Genomic DNA, 9,323 nt, shown 5'->3' with positions numbered 1-9,323 from the left:
TTTTTTGGGACCTCTTGGGTAATGACTTAGATTCGCATCATAGGATCACAGGTTTCTTCCTGCCACTTGCTCTAAAACATTTCTTAGCCTGAATAAATGTAGCCTCGATCAGAGTGGCTCTGAGGGGAGGGGAAGGTCTTTGGTTTCAGACGCGCAGCGTATCTCAACTTGGCCTGGTTCATCGGACTAGGAAGGTGGGGAGCGAGCAGCTCAGGCTGGAGGGGTCAAGACGTGGGTGTCCTCCCTCTTGGTAGTCAGAATGAGGCGTCTGGCAGTCACTGAGGGATGGCTGCGAAGGCCCAGAGGGCCGCTGCGGTCCAAGCCCGAAGGCTCTGGGAATAGCTGGCTGGTGAGCCCCAGGGCTGAGGAACTGGGAAACTGGGAAACCGTTGATCCCGGGTAGAGACTGCCTCGTTGCTTTCAGTTTTCATTGAGGCTCGCTAGTTACTGTTTAACATCCCCACCCACGATTCAGTTTGTTTAGTAAATCGATCTCGCTGTGAAAGTCAGGCCCTGGCTCTGTCGCCATTGAACAAAGCTAATATTCTTCCCGGCATATGGTCCCCCCAAATCTTTGCTAGAGATCCAGGAAAACAAACAAACAAAACAACAAAATCCCAGTGTCACCTCTCCTTGGAGCCCCACCCAACTTCTAAGCGGCTGCAAACTTCCTGGCCCCCCGGACCGTGCCCTGCTGTCAGGGTGTGTGGGGACCTGCTATTGAGATGCAGCACAGCTGAGGGCGACGCGGGAGCTCCGGAGCCGCTGGCGTGGGTGAGTCGTTCCGCCTGCGCCCAGTATCCAGGAATGACCCACTTTACGCCAGGCCGCTGTCCTGCACGCGGAGTCTCAGTTTCCTCAAGAAGGTGGCTGAGAGGCAGAGCGCCCTGATCTCTAGGCCAGAAAAAAGGCCAGAGGCTGCTGGAGCTTGAGTGTGTTCAAGCCCTTCACCTCGGAAAAGGAAACTAGAACCTGCCCTGCATTTGTTTGTGTTGTTGGAAAGCTTTGGTGTCTGTTGCTAGTCACATGATTCCAAGATCTGCTGGTGGTGTTGAAGGGTTCCCTAAAGGTTTGAGGTAGGGAGGCTGGGTTCAAGCTAGTACATGTGACTGGACATTAAAGGACTACAGAGGAGTGAGGTTTGGTGCTTGGTGCTGAAGCATCTCCCTGTGACCTTTATTCAAGTTTGCTCCCCTATACTGTTTCAGACATTTGAGCATTAGGCACCTTCTGGTGCAGCTGTTGGTGACAACTGTAGATGTTAATCACAGGGTCAGTTCCTTTTGGAAGATTTGACCTATTAGATGTTTAGTTACACGATGTTTGGATTAGGTGGAAGTCATTCAGTGTCTAATGACAATAAATTAATATGTGATAAGATCTTAGAAGTGTCTGTGATGATCCCAACTTGAGGGGATTTGTTTTTAAGGGTATCTGCAAGTGGAGCTAAAGTACTTCTTTAAAATATGCAAAACAATCTTCGTTTTCATCTGAGGACAAGGGTTGAAGCTCAAAACAGTGTGGGATATTCTATAAATAGAAAATTTCAGTGATGGCCGAATTTCCTGTTTGGGTTTTAGTTACTTTATCCTTTTTGACAACTTATTTTCCAGGTGACTTGTTTCTTTTCACAAGGCTATACCTTGGCGATCTCCATTTATTCATAATCATCTTCCTGCTCCACCCCTCAGCAGGCTTCATCAGTTCTCACACTTCTGACTCAGGAAGTCTGTGTCTGTGTTCCTGTGTCTGTATTCCCTTGGTTGCACGGGGGATTGCTTTATAAGCTTTTCAAAGCATGGTGGAAATTGATGGCAATTGGCTTTCTCCTTGCAGGTCTTCTTCCTCTTCATTTATGGGTTTACAAATATGGGGATGTTCTCAGCAAGCTTCAGGAAGGTACAGCCCTTGACCAAAATGTCACTGTAAAGATTTTAAAGAGACATTTTATGCTGCAATTTTGGCTATAAGCTTATGGGCAACCACAAATAAATTTTAGGGATTGTTATTTCTAAACACTCAGCATCCAAATAATAACTATATTCTGAGTGCTCCATTTTTAAATTTCAAAACAGACAAGCAGATTTTTAACAAGAGAATGGCAGCATCTTAAATATTGGCATATATACAGTGTTGTGAACCTAGTATCAATTACTTTTGAATCAATTACATTATCAAGATCTTTGCTATTTCTGTAAGTTCCAGAAGTAATTCCAGTTTGTAAAGCAACATGTAAATTGTAGTAAAATATAAAGAGGATGGCTTTCCTCTTGAGTGTGAAGTCTTTGTTGACTTTTGGGTCTGTGTCTTCACATTCTTCATGTGTACAGCTCATGAGTGCTTAACGGCTATTAAAGTACCTACTCTAACTATGCCTATACTAGGCCCACTGGATATCAATTTTTAAAATGTTGCCACTCTGTAGTTTCGAACTGATCCTCAGTTTGGAGATTACTATGAGAAGTATACAAACCATCCCTGGGTGGGTAATATCAGGATTTTGAAAGTTTTGCCTTGCAGTTGTAAAAAATGTTGTCACAGGGCTGGGGATATGGCTTGGTAGTAGAACACTTGCCTAGCATGTCCTGTGCTCCCAACATCACCATAGTGTTTTGAGCTCCTAATAAGTGCTCCTGCATTTATTACCCTTTGTCCAGGGATGACTTCAGTTACTTGTTCTGGTGAGGCATTCATTAGTAGCCTCACAGTAGTTTTGATCTGTGTAGGTACTGATTACTATGCTTGCCATCTTTCTAATAGAGGGTTCTCATCCTAGGATCAAAGGACAGTTTGAAAGGAAGAATCATAGTTATGGGCTGTGGAGTCTTCATCTTTGTCCATTTTCTCTTCTTTGCCATCATCTTCTTTTTTCTTCATTTTCCTTTACTATTTTTTTTGTTTTATACTAGCCTAGCCTTGGGAATGCTAAATTAATGGACGACATTGAATTTATTGGTTTATCTCTCTAGTTATGGGATTGCAGGTCTGTTCCGTCACACCTGACTTAGGTGATGATGGAGATTGTGCATTTGAGGTAAGCACTCTACAAAGTTACCTATCTCCTCATTTCTTTGTTTTTACACACAGGGTAGACCAGGTTCACATGGATTTTCCTGTGCTGGGATTGCAGGAGTTAGCCAGCATGCCCTGCTGAATATCTAACCAATTTCCCAAAGATGGGAGTCTCTAAATCTGGCATGCCAGAATGGCTTTGATAACCCTACTCCAGGAGGTAGAGGTAAGAAGAGCTAATCCCCCCTCTAAATTGACTCCCCTAAACCATACAATGAATGCCTGATAATGGCAGAGTATGTATGTTGAGGTTCTTGTTACCTGTTCTATATATTGCACCACAACATCTACTTAAATTCCTTAATTTGTACCATTCCTTCAAAGAATTAAATATAGAGTCTGAGAAGATACCTTCATTGGTAAAGTGCTTGCTACACAACCATGTGGCTATGTCTTTCCCTAGAACTAGCATTGAAAAGCCAGGCATGCTGATGCTGACTCTTGTAATCTCAACACATGCAGAGATTTGTTGCATTTGTGTGCCAGTTGGTCAGTCCTAATCCATGAGCCAGACTGAAGAGAAATCCTGTCTCAAAAACATAAGGTTACAGGACCTGTTTTTGTCCTCTTCTTTCTATTCATGCACATATGTGAATGTGCACACTCATATAACCTCTCTGTCTCTGTCTCTCTGTCTCTCTGTCTCTCTCTGTCTCTCTCTGTCTCTCTCTCTCTCTGTCTCTCTCTGTCTCTCTCTCTCTCTCTCTCTCTCTCTCTATATATAAACATATATATACATATATATATATAAATATATATATGTATATGTATATATACCAAAACATAAGCAATACCATATTTAAAAAGAAGTTTTCCTGTGTGAGTAGCAACAATTGGTTACACCTTGATGCATACTTGTAATTGCAAATACTTTTCTCATTGCAAAGAATTAGCCTCTTCTTAGTCAGTTGTACCATTCACACACATGCAGGTATGGGTAGTTTACAAATATGACTTAATCTCATAGCTGGACCAGTTAAGGACACAAACACGCACATGTCTGCTTGCACATGCACACATGCGCACACACACATTTTGGCGAATACTGAATTCTTAATATATAGATAATATTGCTCTAGGCAATTTTCATGTCTTTATAATAATTCTATGGATTAATGTTCTCTTTATCTCATCAACAATATAAATGAAGCAGAAAGAAGTAAGTTGAGTACAACATTCACAGAGGTCAAAGCTGGGGATTCAGGTGCTGCTATGTGGCTCAGAGCTAAAAAGGAACCACAGATGCTTCATGTACTCATCCAGTGCTTCAGGCTGCAAGTGTCCCCAGATGAGGACTAAAGCCTTGGTGCTACAGGCAAAGCCATGTTCTCTTGCACTTGGTCTGCACAGGAACTTCTAGGTCACAGAGTATATGTGAGAACTAGTTCTTCTCCAGGCTTACATATTTGGATACTGATGTAAGTAAACCAGCATGTTCTTGCCCATTCACTTCAAGTACACCTTAAAGAGCAGCTCTACCCAAACTTCCCATACTGTATCTTACGACAAAGTGGTGGACTGTGATCTTTATGTAGTAGAATCAGCTGATACCATGGAGGGCCACATTCTTGTGACTACCTTTAGTTCAGTCATGGTGGTTTTCTGAAGAATTCATAAGTAGTTCAAAATCTATTAGAAATGCATTTCAACTATAGAACAAAATGAATTGTAATATGTTTTTTTGTTGTTGTTTTGGTTTGGTTTGGTATTTTATTTCTGTCTCTTGTTTGTTTGTTTGTTTGTTTGTTTTCTGTTTGAGATAAGGTTTTGCTGTGTAACCCTGGCTGTCATGGAACTTGCTCTGTAGGCCACACTGGTCTTAAACTCAGAGATCTACCTGCCTCTGCCTCCAAGTGCTGGGATTAAAGCTACCACTTCCTGTCTATTTGTAATACTTTTAAAAAGATATATCTTTATGTTTTAGTTATTCATGTGCATGTGTGTGGAAGCCAGAAAATTGTGACAGATTTCCTGGAGCTGGAGTTACAGGTGTTATAAGCCTAGTGATATGGATGGTGGGCACCAAACTCTGTCCTTCTGTAAGGCCTGTATGCTCTTTTAACCGCTCAGCCATCTCTTCTGCCCTAATTTATGTTGAATCATTAAATGCCACTTATTCTTGTTTTCTCTTACCTTAAAGATTGCCATATGAATATAAACTGAAGGCATATGACTTTAAGAATCTATGAACTCCTAGTAACTTAATCAAGTCTTCTGACTGGTATTGGCTCTCCAGTGATTTCTGCATAGACTGTCCCTGACTTCACAGAACCTTGACTCTTGAGTGTGGGAGAAATTCACCTCAGCATAGATCATGGGCTTTGTCAGGGCTTTGTCAGGACTTATGTACAAATCTCAGTTTTGTTGAGAGCAAGTTTCTTCCAGTATCTGTGCATCAGTTTAAAGAGTTGTGATGTGAGAACCATATTTGCTTGCTTCTGAATTATGTGATAAATTTACATTATTAATATGAAACATTTTATTTGTGGAAAACATCTAGGTAATGTATCTCCATCTGCTCTGACTGTGTTAGCTGAGAGCCTCCAGATCTGGTGATTTTATTTTGAAAGCATTTGACAACTTCTATGTTTACATACTATACCTTACTGCATAGTTTTTTGTTTGGCTGTTTGGTTGTTGTCATTTTGTTTTGTCTGAAATTTGTGTAATCTGTAATTTGAAAATATTATACTTCCTGGGGTGGAGAGATTGCTCAGTGATTAAGAGTGGTGACTGTTCTTCCAGAGGACCTGGGTTGAATTCCTAGCATTCATGTGGCAGTAGACAACTGTCTGTAACTCCAGCTTCAGGAGCTTTGACACCCTAATACAGACATACATGAAGGCAAAACAACAATGGTCATAAACTAAAAATAAGTAAATTGTAAAACATTTAGAAAATATTATCTTATTTAGATAAAATATTCATCGACTTGCAAATGAAGCTGATTCATATGAACTTAGAAATACGTTATAGAGATAATACTAAGTGCACCGAGGAAAATAGAAAAAAAAAAGTACCTAGAAAGCAAACAGAATTCAGTATCCCCGCCCTCAAACATAAATAATCTACTGGGAAGGCAAACACATACAGTAGTCAGGAATCAAGGTTTATAATTGCCATAATGCTGTGGAAAAAACGGAAGCACAAAAATACATTTAGCTTGGATCACTTAGAGAAATTTCATGGAAGAATTAATTCTGTTCTTATTAGACCATGTTGGGGAGACTCAGAAAGGCACTGGAAGCAGGTAGATTTCACCCAGAGGAGGCATCTTGACAGAAGGCAAAGTGGGGAAGAGCCCAGGGCCACAGGTCAGCTATTGTGGATGTGAGTGATAACAGTTGCAGCTAGTTAGCTAGTCAAAGGGAAACCATTAAAACACTTAAGTAGACACGATTATGACTAGATTTTTGGTTTGCAGCATTTTGGAGTATGGATTTTAAAAAGGGAGATGAGAGACAGAGTAAAGAGTTTGAAGCTTCACCCAGCTGTAAAATGCTATATCCATGATGAAGAGGAAAGGATGGGATTCAGACAATGAGAGAGTAGGAGAGGCTGAAGCTGTCAGACCCACATTCTCTAAGCATATGTAGGGTTAGGGTACTGAATTCTGTTTGCTGTCTAGGCATCTCATATTTCTACTTTCCTTCTGTGCTGTTAGTACTATTTCTGCAACATAATGTTTGCCAAATTGGTATGGGCCTGCCTCAGGTGCAATTAAAACTTTCCTTTGATCACAGTCATTATAAATTTGTGATTTTTCAATGATTCCACTTCTACATGGGTTCATGTTAACATTTGATCTGTTCCACAAAGCTAAAGTTTATTTGGTCATTCAGGAAAGCTGTTTTATATTTACAAAGAATATTGTGCCCTGTCTTTTAGTTAATTTTCAGCTAAGTAATTTTTATTTCCTACGAGAATTTTTATAACTGACAATAATGTCTTTTCTTAACCTTGGCAGCCCAATAAGTTCTAAGGCAGCAGAGCCTTGGTGACCACGAGTTAATTTCCTAATGTGCTTACTGAAAAGGCAGTCCTTCTGTCATTGGGCAACTCATAGTGTGACTTATGACCATTACAAGTTCAATCCTCTCAGTTTGATATCAATTAGTCGAGGCAGAATGATTTGTTTAGTTCCTCAAATGCACTGTTATCTATGGGCCATCAGGTGTGACATTTCTACCAGTTAGAACGCTCTGAATAAGTCACCATCGTTGTTACCTGCTGCTTTCATTCAAGCCAGTCTCCACATAGGTACCAAGTCTTCACTTCCATACCTTTTTAAAAATTTTGGCCAAGCTCTTGTTCTGCATGTCATTTTCATTGCATCTTATTCTTTCTCTGGTCTGTTAATTTTTAACTTCATCAAGCACGGTGGTTGAATCTTTGATGATGAACGAATGAATAGTATGGTCTCTGATGGTAGGGGATGTCATTAGAAATGCCTACTCTTTGGGATAACTTCAAGAGTATGTTTTACTGACTGTGAAACAGTAATGAGGAAGGAAGGACATGGCAATCACAGGATTAAATCATGTACGGAGAACCTTATTTTAAAGCACTGCCTTTTACATTGTGGATTAAGCCATTGCTGTCTTTTACGTTTGTCCTGTCTGAAGAGAATACACTTAAGAAAATTACTATTCACCAAGATTCACATAAATCTTCCCTACTGCAAACATATTACAGAAATCTCATGAGAAGCCCAATAATTTTCCTCAAAAGAACTCACTAAAAATTGTGTGTAAATTAGATATTGTTTTGTTCACTAATATCCTTTTTATGAACACATTTCAATGAGTTATGACAAATGTACCATTAATACATACCTGTATATATACCTGAATATAGCTATATAACCATTAATACAAAGAAGATAATACACACTTCTCCATTTATGCCCTTCACATCCATTTCTTATGCCCCTGGGCAGGCAGCATCCTCTGCCACTCCCAGGCGACCTAATCTGAAGCCAGCTCACACTGATGCCTATTCCAGCATACTGTGGATAGGGAATTACACATATGTAGACTTTTGTGTGTATGTTTGTTTGAATTTAGTACAGTTACTCTGAGATTTATTCATGTTGTTACATCTGGCAGTATTTTCTTACTTTGGGGGAAAATTCTCAGATTTATGAGGTATAATTGTCATGCAATAAAGTATATATATTTAAAGTACATAATTTGAAGAACCTTGTTAGTTATACATACACATCTGAAACAAACTCAGCAATAAAAATAATATGTCCAACACGCTGAAAGTTCCTTTATACTATTTCTTATGTAAACCCTCACTCCTCCTCCTCTTCTGGTTCATCTACTTTCTGTCTCTAAATTAGTTTGCCTGGCCTAGGATTTTATACCCATGGGATGCTACAGCAGTCACTACTTTTATTACAGGTGTCAGTAGTTCATTTTATTTATTTATTTATTTATTTATTTATTTATTTATTTATTTATTTAATTTCGCTGAAGGACATGGCAGCCTGTGGAACTGTCATAATCTGTTTAGTCTCTTGATGATGAACTTTGGCTCTTTTCCAGTCTTTGGTTACTTCAAATAAAACCACTATAAACATTCTTGTACAAAGTCTTTGTGTGCACATATGCTTTTGTTTGTCTGTAAAATTACCAAGGAGTAGAATGGTGGTTCTGACAGAACAAATCACTCAGTGGGTGCTCTAGTGCATGCAATGTTTTATGTTCCAATGGACAGAATTGAACATCGAGTTTCTTTGCATCTTTACCAGCCAGAGGTATGGGCAACCTTGATTTTAGATATCCTAAAAGCATGGGGTGATATCAAATGCAATCTTAATTTTTGTTTCTCTTGTAGCCGATGAGGCTGAGTCTCTTCATGAGCTGATTTTGAAACTGAATTTTCTCTGATAGAACTGTTCTTTGAATTTTGTGCATCCTCTCCACTTTAAAAATTTTTATTATTTAAAAAATTTAAATTTTACTTTTATCTCATGAGTATTGGTGTTCTGCCAGTATGTATGCCTGTGTGAGGGTGTCAAACCCTCTGAAACTGGAGTTACAGACAGTTGTGAGCTACCATATAGGTACATTGATAAATTGTAACATGTTTCACTGTCTATTATTTATCTATCTATATATCTATCATCTGTCATTTGTCTACCCATCTATCATATCTATCTATATCTCTATATCTATCCTATCTATCCTATCTATCCTATCTATCTATCTATCTATCTATCTATCTATCTATCTATCTATCTA

The 9,323-nt window shown here is 39.3% G+C and overlaps 1 pseudogene; it reads left to right on the top strand.

Moving 5' to 3' along the window:
• Positions 1–259: 259 nt before the first annotated feature.
• Positions 260–9,323, top strand: part of LOC114620788 — a 37,008-nt pseudogene continuing 27,944 nt past the window's right edge.

The sequence above is a fragment of the Grammomys surdaster genome, unplaced genomic scaffold (genome assembly GCF_004785775.1).
Source record: "Grammomys surdaster isolate TR1022 unplaced genomic scaffold, NIH_TR_1.0 63, whole genome shotgun sequence".
NCBI classification, from domain to species: domain Eukaryota; kingdom Metazoa; phylum Chordata; class Mammalia; order Rodentia; family Muridae; genus Grammomys; species Grammomys surdaster.
Note: the sequence above shows the minus strand (reverse complement) of the source record. Positions and strands in the feature narration are given on the sequence as shown.